Source organism: Ambystoma mexicanum, chromosome 6q (assembly GCF_040938575.1).
Source record: "Ambystoma mexicanum isolate Mex_15411 chromosome 6q, UKY_AmexF1_1, whole genome shotgun sequence".
NCBI classification, from domain to species: Eukaryota; Metazoa; Chordata; class Amphibia; order Caudata; family Ambystomatidae; genus Ambystoma; species Ambystoma mexicanum.
This window is the reverse complement of record NC_090937.1, coordinates 82,751,662-82,764,073: the sequence shown is the minus strand read 5'-3', so window position 1 is coordinate 82,764,073 and position 12,412 is coordinate 82,751,662.

Here is a 12,412-nt window from a genome sequence, read left to right as displayed (position 1 = left end):
TCTCCTGTTCCCCCCACCCCCCGCTCATGCCCCGAGTCTGTCTCCTATTGCCCCCCCCACCCATGCCCCGTGTCTGTCTCCTGTACCCCCCACCCCCGCTCATGTCCCGTGTCTCTCTCCGGTTGCCCCCCACTCCCGCTCATGACCGTGTCTGTCTCCAGTTCACCCCACTCCCCGCTCATGCCCCGTGTCTGTCTCCTGTACCCCCCACCCCCTGCTCATGCCCCGTCTCTCTCCTGTTGCCCTGCACCCTCCGCTCATGCCCCGTGTCTGTCTCCTGTTCCCCCACCTCCCGCTCATGCCCTGTATCTGTCTCCCCCCACCCCCCGCTCATGTCCCGTGTCTGTCTCCTGTTCCCCCCACCCCCCGCTCATGCCCCGTTTCTGTCTCCTGTTTATCCCCACCCCCCCGCTCATGCCCCGTGTCTGTCTCCTGTTCTCCCACCCGCTCATGCCCCGTGTCTCTCTCCTGTTGCCCCCTACACCCCCCTCTCATGCCCCGTGTCTGTCTCCTGTTCCCCCCACCCCCCGCTCAAGCCCCGTGTCTGTCTCCTGTTGCCCCCCACCCCCTGACCCCCTGCTCATGCCCCATCTCTCTCCTGTTGCCCCTCACCCCCCGCTCATGCCCCGTGTCTGTCTCCTGTACCCCCAAAACCCCCGCTCATGCCCTGTGTCTCTCTCCTGTTGCCCCCCGCTCATGCCCAGTGTCTGTCTCCTGTTCCTCCCACCCCCCCGCTCATGCCCCGTGTCTGTCTCCTGTTCTCCCCCACCCCCGCTCATGCCCCGTGTCTCTCTCCTGTTGCCCCCCATCCCCCACTCATGCCCCGTGTCTGTCTCCTGTACTCCCCACCCTCCACTCATGCCCCGTGTCTCTCTCCTGTTGCCCCCACCCCCCTGCTCATGCCCCGTGTCTGTCTTCTGTTCCCCCCACCCCCCGCTCATGCCCCGTGTCTGTCTCCTGTTCTCCCCACCCCCGGCTCATGCCCCGTGTCTGTCTCCTGTTCTCCCCACCCCCCGCTCATGCCCGTGTCTGTCTCCTGTTCCCCCCACCCCCCGCTCATGCCCCGTGTCTGTCTCCTATTGCCCCCCACCCATGCCCCGTGTCTGTCTCCTGTACCCCCCACCCCCGCTCATGCCCCGTGTCTCTCTCCGGTTGCCCCCCACCCCCGCTCATGACCGTGTCTGTCTCCTGTTCCCCCCACTCCCCGCTCATGCCCCGTGTCTGTCTCCTGTACCCCCCACCCCCTGCTCATGCCCCGTCTCTCTCCTGTTGCCCTGCACCCTCCGCTCATGCCCCGTGTCTGTCTCCTGTTCCCCCACCTCCCGCTCATGCCCTGTGTCTGTCTCCCCCCACCCCCCGCTCATGTCCCGTGTCTGTCTCCTGTTGCCCCCACCCCCCGCTCATGCCCCGTCTCTCTACTGTTCCCACCACCCCCGGCCATGCCCCGTGTCTCTCTCCTGTTGCCCCCCACACCCTTGTCATGCCCCGTGTCTGTCTTCTGTTCCCCCCACCCCCCGCTCATGCCCCGTGTCTGTCTCTTGTTCCCCCCACCCCCCGCTCATGCCCCGTGTCTGTCTCCTATTGCCCCCCACCCATGCCCTGTGTCTGTCTCCTGTACCCCTCCACCCCCCGCTCATGCCCCGTGTCTCTCTCCTGTTGCCTCCCACCCCCCGCTCATGCCCGTGTCTGTCTCCTGTTCCCCCCACCACCCGCTCATGCCCCGTGTTTCTCTGCTGTTCCCCCACCCCCCGCTCATGCCCCGTGTCTGTCTCCTGTTCTCCCCACCCCCCACTCATGCCCCCTGTTTCTCTGCTGTTCCCCCTACCCCCCGCTCATGCCCCGTGTCTGTCTCCTGTATCCCCCAGCCCCGCTCATGCCCTGTGTCTCTCTCTGCTGTTCCCCCCACCCCCCGCTCATGCCCTGTGTCTCTCTGAGGTTCCCCCCACCCCCGCTCATGCCCTGTGTCTCTCTCCTGTTGCCCCCCACCCCCCGCTCATGCCCCGTGTCTGTCTCCTGTCCCCCCCACTCCCCGCTCATGCCCCGTGTCTCTCTCCTGTTGCCCCCCACCCCCTGCTCATGCCCCGTGTCTGTCTCCTGACCCTCCCCACCCCCCGCTCATGCCCCGTGTCTCTCTCCTGTTGCCCCCCGCTCATGCCCCGTGTCTGTCTCCTGTTGCCCCCGCTCATGCCCCGTGTCTCTCTGCTGTTCCCCCCACTCCCGCTCATGCCCCGTGTCTCTCTGCTGTTCCCCCCACTCCCCGCACATGCCCCGTGTCTGTCTCCTGTTCTCCCCACCCCCCGCTCATGCCCCGTGTCTTCCTCCTGTCCCCCCCACTCCTCGCTGATGCCCTGTGTCTTCCTCCTGTTCCCCCCACCCTCCGCCGATGCCCTGTTGTGTTCTCTTTATACACTCCGCCTTCCCTTTCCATGGTGTCCATCTTGGTAAAAGATTTTCCTTCCTACACCGGGACGCCGCAGGCGTTCCGGTTTGGGAAGAAAAATCTTTTTTTTACCACTCCGGGCTCCCACTTTGAGAACCTAGGATGCTAGTGGTCGTCATCCATTGAAAAGGACGTTATGGTTACGTTGCACTAATAAAAACCTATGAAATTCAGTAAAAGAAAATGTGTTAAAGGGACGTTATGGTTAAGTTGCACTGATAAAAACCTATGAAATTCAGTAAAAAACTTTGTTAAAGGGACGTTATGGTTAAGTTGCGCTACTAAAAACCTATGAAATTCAGTGAAAAAACTTTGTTAAAGGGACGTTATGGTTAACGCTACTAAAAACCTATGAAATTCAGTGAAAAAACTTTGTTAAAGGGACGTTATGGTTCAAAGTAAAACCGAAAAACCCCTGAAATTCGGCAGTTATGGTAAGATAAGCAACCATAACTCGCGCCACCGTGCACTGCTAACACTAACACCCAGGACATCAAAGATGACATCACAAATGTCATTGATGACATCACTGATGACATCACATGTCTGGCTCGCCCTTTTTTCCCTTTACTGACATATCTAGGCCACATAGTTTTCTTCAGTAACAGTCAGGAAGTAAACATTGAAAAGGTACTATATTTGTAGACTTATCCTTCAAGTATGTTCTTACAGTAGTTCCCTTAGGGTCAAGTCACAGCATATGAAACATATACATAGTAGAAGACACAGGCTTGTAAGAGACCAATCCTTTCTGTGCATGAAGATAATCATTAGGGTTATCAGCACTTTCTCATAGTTTTTTTTATTTTTATTACTGTACTTTCCCTGTATATACTCATATTTGTATACATTGTACTCACTCTCCTTTCCTTAGGGTGCAGTCACATCATGTGAGACATATACATAGGGTAAGTAACAGCTTTGAAACAGAGCCATCATTTTTCTGCATAAAGATAATCAGTTAGGTTATGAACTCTTTCTGCTACTACTTCTGCTTTTTTGTTTACTTCACTGTCCCTGTATATATTCATATTTGTATGTGTTGTTGTCTCTTTGTGTTTTGTCTGTAATAATACAATTATATATTAAGTGGGTTTTGTTAGCTACTTATTACATGTTTCACAGTACGCAAAACTCTAATAACAAAGCAGTTATCACTTCACTATTCAACATGGCAAGATTATGAATATTGCACCTTCATCATGTATGCTGCACACACTGCCTATGTTTCTGCATGAGTAGCTTAGTATACTGGATAGAACTTCATAATAGAATACTATTTATATCAATGCATTGCTTAATGCACTAATTAGCTCATGATATTTATCCCAATGATCCTTGACAGTTTTTGGTCAGCATTATAAGAATCCCTTGTACAGAGTTTTCATGAAAAGTAAATGCACATGTGATGTCATCAGTGATGTCATCAATGACATTTGTGATGTCATCTTTGATGTCCTGGGTGTTAGTGTTAGCAGTGCATGGTGGCGCGAGTTATGGTTGCTTATCTTACCATAACTGCCGAATTTCAGGGGTTTTTCGTTTTTACGTTAAACCATAATGTCCCTTCAACAACATTTTTTTCACTGAATATACATATACATATATATATATATATATATATATATATATATATATATATATATATATATATATATATATAAAACAAAAGGTTATTCTAGTATGCCTTGCAGATGCAAGCTGGATTTGCAAATCTCCAAGTATTAGCAGCTCTTTACCCAGAGAGAGCTGCTCTTTTCATGTGGGCCGCATGGCAGCTTGACCTTCAGAATGCAATACTTTCAAGGACTGACAGTAGAACGGAAAAAAAAATGCAGATGCTGTGTTTTATGAGATATTTAAAACTAAGAGAATACACAGCATCTGGGACTGTGGTCTGTCTACCATCCAGGACCGACCCGCTTAGCTTCAAAGCGAGGAAAGGGGCCAGCCCCCTATGGCAATGTTGCTCTAACCGGTTTTCTATCTTGTGCTAATCTTTTAGGCAACAAGGCCAGAGGGGGCCAGCCCCTTCCTCGCTTTGGCTCTAAGCAGGGTCAGTCCCATTGCTGCATGCCTATTTTAGTATGGACTACAGATAGCCATGGCTATGTGTGGTTTATAGCTGCGAATATCGGAAAAATGGCTGGGGAATGCTTTTTTGCCCTCCCAGGTCCTCACCAATTGCCCCCTTCATCTGCAACTGCCCCCACTCCTCTGATGGCCTCCGCACCTCCCCTGCCCTCTCCCATTCCCCCCACAACAAAGTGTTTCTGTAACCCAGTTTGCTTTGAGATGTTGGCTACTCACGGCTATAGTCAAGGTTACAGAAAAGCTTTGTGTTGCAAACACAGTCCCTAGTCCCCCTCCAACTTCCAAATTTCACTTGGTGTCTTTTTGCCACCGCACACCACATCTAGCCTGATGGCATGTGCATGTTTTTTAACCTGCAAAAGTCTTTTTTTCTGGGTTTCATTTTCCGATACCCTCAGCTATAACTGCAGATATTTCTCGCATTGAGAGAGAGAAAAAAAGATGATGGCTGTTTCATTTATAAAACACCTGGTTTCTTGGCAATTTACCCAAGATATAGCTATTTTGGAAAAGGGGCACCCCTCCTGCATTCCCCTAACCACCTCCAAGTCCATCCCTCAAAAAACCCATAACCGCTCCCTTGAGAGCAAGTGGTGAGCTTCCAGAACCCTGCAAAGCAAGTACTTGCCCACCACACAAATGACAAATCAGAGATCCGAAAATCCAAAAAAGCCTATTATAATAAAAGAATCCTGAATTGCCGAAGCGGCAGAAAATACCTCCACAGGATCATCACAGAATTCCTGAACCCGCCCTGCTCTGCACCGCAGCCCTGATTGCCTCCTCACAAACACACTGCAACTCCCTGTCTGAACACTTCCACAAAATGGGCCTTAGACAGAACAGCCACCCTCAACGCCAAATTCCCCATCTTGTCCACCTGCTCTACCAGACTCAACCGTCCTCCCTCCGATAACCCTTATTTCAGCTCATTTAACCCTGTCTTGAGAGAGAGGAGCTTGTAAAACTACTATACGTCAGCCGATCCTCCATCTGGCCCCTCGACCCTTGTCCCGCATCTCTCGTCAAAGAAATCATCACCTCCACCTGTGCAGGAGAATTGGCTAGGTCCATTATTAACGGCTCCCACACCTGAGCAAACTTCTCAGAATCTTTCAAAACTGTGCATATCAAACCTCTGTCCAAAAAAACATCACTCAAACCTCTCCTACCAATCAACTACACGCCAATTTCCAACACCCTGGCAAAACTCATTGACCGCACTGCATATTCACAACTCAATGGTTTCGTGGAATCTAACAATCTCCTAGACCCCGCGCAATCAGGTTTCCATCTGGGCCACATAACAGAAACCACTCTGATTATTTAGTTGTACAGACCACACAGGAGCCAGTGAGTCTCTGGATACCACTCTTTTATTCAGGATACATGCAGCTAACCCAACCTCTACAACAGGGCCATCAGTTAACAATTTCAAAACCTAGCATTCTTTTAGCCCCCAGCATGGTCCCAATTCCATAATGGAATACCATTGCATCACTATTTCACTAACAGAACTAATTACATTGCATAGACAACTATGTACATATGTATACATTGAACATGTAACTGAATGAACAACATGTGTGTTCATGCACATACATAACACACCTCCTTCCCATTCAGGGCATTAAACTTTAAGCATAAACTTCACTACCCCTAGCAATTGCCACTCTCTCTTTACACCATATCCCTCCATTACCCAAAAGCAGGGTTCCCTAAATCCGTCACCACCTTCACAATGAAGAAGAATATTTTGTACATCCTTAGTCCACCCTCCTACCTTTTTTTGATTTTAACATTCATCCCCTCTTCCAACACATTCTTTCACGCATTGTTTTCATCATTCTCTTTCGCCTTCCTTTGCGCATCAAGAATCTTGAGCTCCAGTGCTCCTACTTGCACTTCTTCCCGAACACCTGCTAATTATTTCTTCATCCAACCCGGATTCAACCGCAAATTAGGTACCCTTTTTCTTAATGCTTCAAACGGGGAAACTCCTGTCACCTGATGTGGAGCAATCAAATAATGCATATCTTGCTCCATCGCCACACGTTCCCAATCCCCACCATATGCGATGGAGATCCTAACAACATCCATCAAGGTTCTATTAAACCTCTCCACAGTGGCGATACGCTTAGGGTTGTAAAAAGCAGTAGTAGAATGACCTATGCCATTATCCTCCAAAGATTCTTCCATCTCTTTCTCCACTAAGGGTTGGGTTAGATGGGTTGGAAGATGTCGGCATATGCCACACTTACATAGAATTGTGATGGTTAGCATTTGCCCAATTAACCAATTCACTAACAATTTCACCCCTCTGCACATACCTTTCAAACGCTAACCAAACACAACCAGAAGCCTATAACACAGCAATCCGCACAAACTTCAATACAACAACAAAACAAACCACACAGACTCGCACAACAGCACACGACGACTAACGACCGGGAAACACCGCAAACCCAGCCAAAAGAGTTACCGGGTTGAGGCCGCCAACAGCAAATCACTGCTCTCTTGCACTTTTCCAGCTTATTCCCACTAACTCACCACCCCCTCCCTTTTTCAGAGCTGCCAGACCGCCAGGGGACCACACCGGTGGTGATAGTGCATGGTACAAATATCCATTAACATAACGAACTGGGGACCATTGTTCGACACTATTTTTCTAGGAAATTCCTCTCTCCAGAACACAGATTCCAAGAAGTTTATAATCATAAAAGAACTAACGTCTCTCACAATACACACCTCTGGCCCCTTAATCAATAAGTCTACCAAAACAACCAAATATGCATTCTGTTTTCCCCTGACCGATATGGGACCTTATCACTGTCCATGCAATTCCTTCAAATACATCTCAATATCTTGGTCCATACCCGGCCACCAAAAATATTGACGTTTGAGACCCTTGTCTTGCTGACACTAAAATGGCCCTCCGGGCAATCCTCAACACAATACTTCTCATGCCCTGAGGCACAACCATACGCTCACCTCGAAACAGTAATCCTTTTTCCACACTCAATTCTTGCCTCACCTTCCTGTATCCCTTCAATTCTTCATCAATTCCATCTTTTGGCCAGCCTTCCTGGACAAACTTTTTCACCATCGTATAGGACAAGTCTTTTTTACACTGCTCTCTCCAGTCACCTTCCTTGCCAGCTTTACAGTTAGCAAAAACCTCATGTTCCTCTTCACATCTCACACCGTCATCCTCCTCTATGGGATTTGCAAGACAAGGCATCCGCTATAACATTCAACTCACCTTTCACATGCATCACTTCCATGCCCAGACCCTGCATATAGGAAATCCACTTGACAATCCTCCATGAGATTCCATGAAACCCTTTCCTGTTAAAAATGCCCACCAATAGTTTATGGTCAATCACAACAACAAATTTCCATCCGCACACAAATTGGCAGAATTTCTCTATTCCCCAAACAAAAGCTAAAGCTTCCCTCTCAATAACGGAGTATCGCTTCTCAGCTTCCTTGAACACACTTGAAGCAAAAGCCACTGTGTGTAATATGTTCCCTCTCCTCTGCATTAGTACACACCCAAGGCCACTCTCACATCGGTGTACAATTGTACCTCCGAATCATCTACGAATCCTTTTAAAATTGGTGTACTTACTAAACAATCCCTAATGTCTTCAAACTCTCCATTGCAATTCTCACACCAATCAACTCTCACACCTTTCTTAACCAGCGGTCTCATACTTTTCATCTTCGCAGCCACATTTTTTACAAACCTTCCATAGAATTCAACCAGCCCCTGATATGAATCCAGTTCCATTTTGTAATTCATGGCTTTCATTTTCTTTATCGCTTCCAGGGTTGAATATTTTGGTTTCACTCCTTCTGCAGACAGTTCATGCCCCAAATACTGCACCTTCTCCAGACCGAATGTATATTTGTCCATAGATATGGTCAGACCTGCTTCTGCTATTCTACATAAGACTTCCTTCAGTCGCCAGTCATGCTCCTTCACATTCCTACTCCACACCGATATGTTATCCTGATAACAGTACGTTCCTGCAAGACCTTCGAGGAGTTTGTTCATGACCCTCTGAAACACAGTAGACGCAGACACCAATCCAAACAGCATCCTCTTACATCGTACAACCCAAATGGTGTTATAAAAGTTGTCAAGTCCATGGGATTATGGTACAGCTTAACCTGATGATAGGCTGCCTTTAAGTTGAGGGTTGAAAATATTGCTGCCTCACCAACAAGTCATCAATCTTGGGGAGCAGGAATCTATCAGGCATCACACTACTGTTTAGACCCCTGAGATCAATGCATACTCTCAAGGCACCATTTGGCTTTCGTACAGCTACCATCAGGACTTATCCACTCAGCCGCATCCACTTTCTCTATTATCCCTTCATTCAACATGCATGTCAGTTCTTTTTCCACATCCGCCTGCAAAGCCAGCGGTATAGTGCATGCTCTCCACCTTACAGGTACAGCCGCTGGTTTCATCCGAATCAAATAGACAAAACCTCTTCTCAGTAAAAACGTTGGGAAACAATTGTGCTATGCACGTGTGGGTTTGAATCCCACCCTCGTCGCCAGTATTAAGTCGTACAGACCACACAGGAGCCTGAGAGTCTCTGGATACCACTCTCTTTTATTCAGGATACATGCAGCAGCCCCAACCCTCTATAAAAGAGCCATCAGTTGGCCATCAGTTAACAATTTCAAAGCCTAACATTCTTCTAGCCCCTAGCATGGTTCCAATCCTGTACTGGAATGCCATTGCATCACTATTTCACTAGCAGAACTAAATACATTGAACAAACAACTATGTACCTATGTATACATTAAACATGTAATTGAATGAACAACATGTGTGTTCATGCGCAAACATAACACTGATCTCTATCTGGGATGACCTCAAAATAACAGCAGATCCAGAGGGATGTGCAGTACTTAATCTTCTGGATCTCAGCAGCGTTTGACAGCATTAACCACATGATCCTCGTTAACAGACTGCATTCCTTAGGAACATGAGATTCAGCACTCACCTGGAGAGCCTCATTCTGACAGCAAATCACCCATACCGCCCATGTTTTCTCCTCTGCACGCCCAGCAAACACTGGAGTACCCCAAGGCATCTGCCTCTCTCCCCTTCTCTTCAACCTTTACATTGCCCCATTGTCCAGGATCATCCACTCACACAACCTCACCTGCTTAACTATGTGGATAACACACAAATCATCTTGAGAATCCTAAAATCAACCACCTACCTTTGCCCTGCCTCACAGATACTGGCCAATGGATGTCAACTTACTATCTCTTTTTGAATCCAGGTAAGAAGGAGATCATAATATACTGCAAAACTGCTCTATTCCCCCAACTGACTCCATGGCCACCCTCACTTGAAACCACCCGCCTCCAACCACCACCACTGTCAAAATCGTCAGCTGCACAATGGACTTGGGCCTAATTCTGTCTCACCATAGCAACAATGCATCCAAATCCTGTCATTTCCACCTTAGGGTCATGAAGCATATCTTCCCTTACCTCACCTACCCTAATAGACTGGCAGCAATTATGTTCATTGTCATGTCCAGACGTGACTATGCGAACTCCCTCTACCTGGGTGCACCGGCCAACCAGGTTAACACACTCCAAAGAGTACAAAACACAGCTGCCAGACTTCTACTCACATTGGGACGAAGGGAACACATCTCACCTGCCCTACACACCGACATTGGCTCCCAATTGGACACATAAATTCCTATGCATTGCCCACCGAGCGGTGCACAAAGCAGGACCCAAATTCCTACAAGAAAAGATTATGCCTTACCACCCAACTCACACCCTATGGTCAAGCACTGCCCTCCTGGTGGACCCCACCTCCAATTCGGCCAGGATAGGAGGTCCGCCTACTCAACCCTGGCACCAACTGTGTGGAACTCACTGCCTCCCCCCAATAGACACAGCAAAGACTACTTGGCTTCCAGAAGGCACTCACAACCTGACTCTTCACCTAAAAACACATAAGGGAATGCCGTTACCACCACGAGGACTAAACTGGCATGGTACCCCGCTCAATACGTACCCTTTCATAGACGATATCTACCCCTCTTGCCTAGAGCCTTTGCCCTAGACTTGAAACCCAAATCGTAGTGACACTCATGTACTTGACGGAATTGATTCATTACCTTCACCTGCAGGGATATCGTATGCTTCGAGGCCTAAAGTTATCCATCGACAATAATCTGGACCGACTGTGCTAGACTCGCAACCCAAGCACTAATAGCACTCATGAGCTTATCAAGGCCATGCAATTATGCACTACGCTATCAGTCCTAGAAGGCACATGTCTGCTAACCCTACTCATCTGGAAATCCAAGAGCAGAACTAGATACTGGAGGAACGTCTAGCACTTATTTAGCTAATCACACCTATCAGGGAATGTTTTTAGCAGAACTACCTACCGGGAATCTACCTAGCAGAACCACCACCCCAAGCGCTAATAGCACTTCTGAAAGTGACCATTATCCTGCAATTATGCACTATGCTATCAGGTTAGGAAATGCCCTTGATTGCTAATCGCACACATCTGGAAAACCATGAGCTGAACTATATATACCAAGGAACGTTCTAGCACTTATTCTTTGCTAATCCTAACTATCTGTGAATGTTTTAGACGAACTACCTATCAGGGATTCCATTTAGCAGAACTACCGATCGAGGACATCTCTAGCACCTATACAGTGACGCCATGAGCTTGGGACAGAACAACTTGTCACCACCAGCCAGTCTTCGCCAAAGCAATTTGACCCAACAAGACACAGAGAGTACCTTAGCCTAATAGCCCAAACCCAAAGGAGATACAACCCCCTTCACAGACACTGGAAGATCAACAGGAACAAGGTCCCCTCTGCAGCAATAAACAATAGAATACAGCTACACACCTCGGCCTAGCTGCACACATACTTACACACCTCCATGTTCTCTTCAACAGTCTTTAGAACATAGCTAAACCCCTCAAAATCGGCCTTGCTGCACACATACTCATTCACAAACACCAGCGCCACCATAATGCAGAGACCCAAGTCCATTGGTCTTTCTGCACACATTCTACTAATCTCACACAGCCACTGCATCACAGCTAGCACTAGAATGCAGCCACACACCACTTATTCCATATATACCGAGTGCACCCAAGCACACTTTACTACATTAGTCTCTCCACTGACCTGAACTCTGGTCCACGAGGGCGTTAAATCCACAGGGCTTTGGAATCATACCAATGGTAAGCAGCGCTATACAAATGCCCAATAGCATAACACCCATATGCAACACCCATATGCATGTTCATCATGTCTCCATGGGATCTACCCTTTGTCTCTTGAAGCACTCTATTGGCCGGTTGGTGGAAACCGGCTAGCATCCCACCAGCCAAGTAGGCACCCTTGGCCGGATAAAAAAAAGTTCAAAGGGACCATCCAAGCACTTGTTTGATTCCGGGGATTTCCCGGATTAGAGTTTACCACATAACCAATGTTTCTACGACTAGCAAAAGACACTGCAATACAATCCCTTTTGATGGATTTACTCGTCGGATCAACCCAGGGTACTCTTCTGGCAATCAGGATGTTGTTCGGATTAATAGGTCTGGCTTGGAGATTGGTGTTGATCCAACGTGCAGTTTTGTGAACCAAAGACTTACCATCCTCAAATTAGCGAGCCCTCAACTGGGGTATATTAATTATCACAACTAGAGGGAGATGTAACGCATCTAAACGAGGTCCAGCTCCCACTGGGGAGTGTTGACTAACACAATATCTGTGGGTGGAGAAGATGAATTATGGACATCCACCCTAGATCTTCCCTGGACTTTACCCTCTACTCCAATGCCAAAAG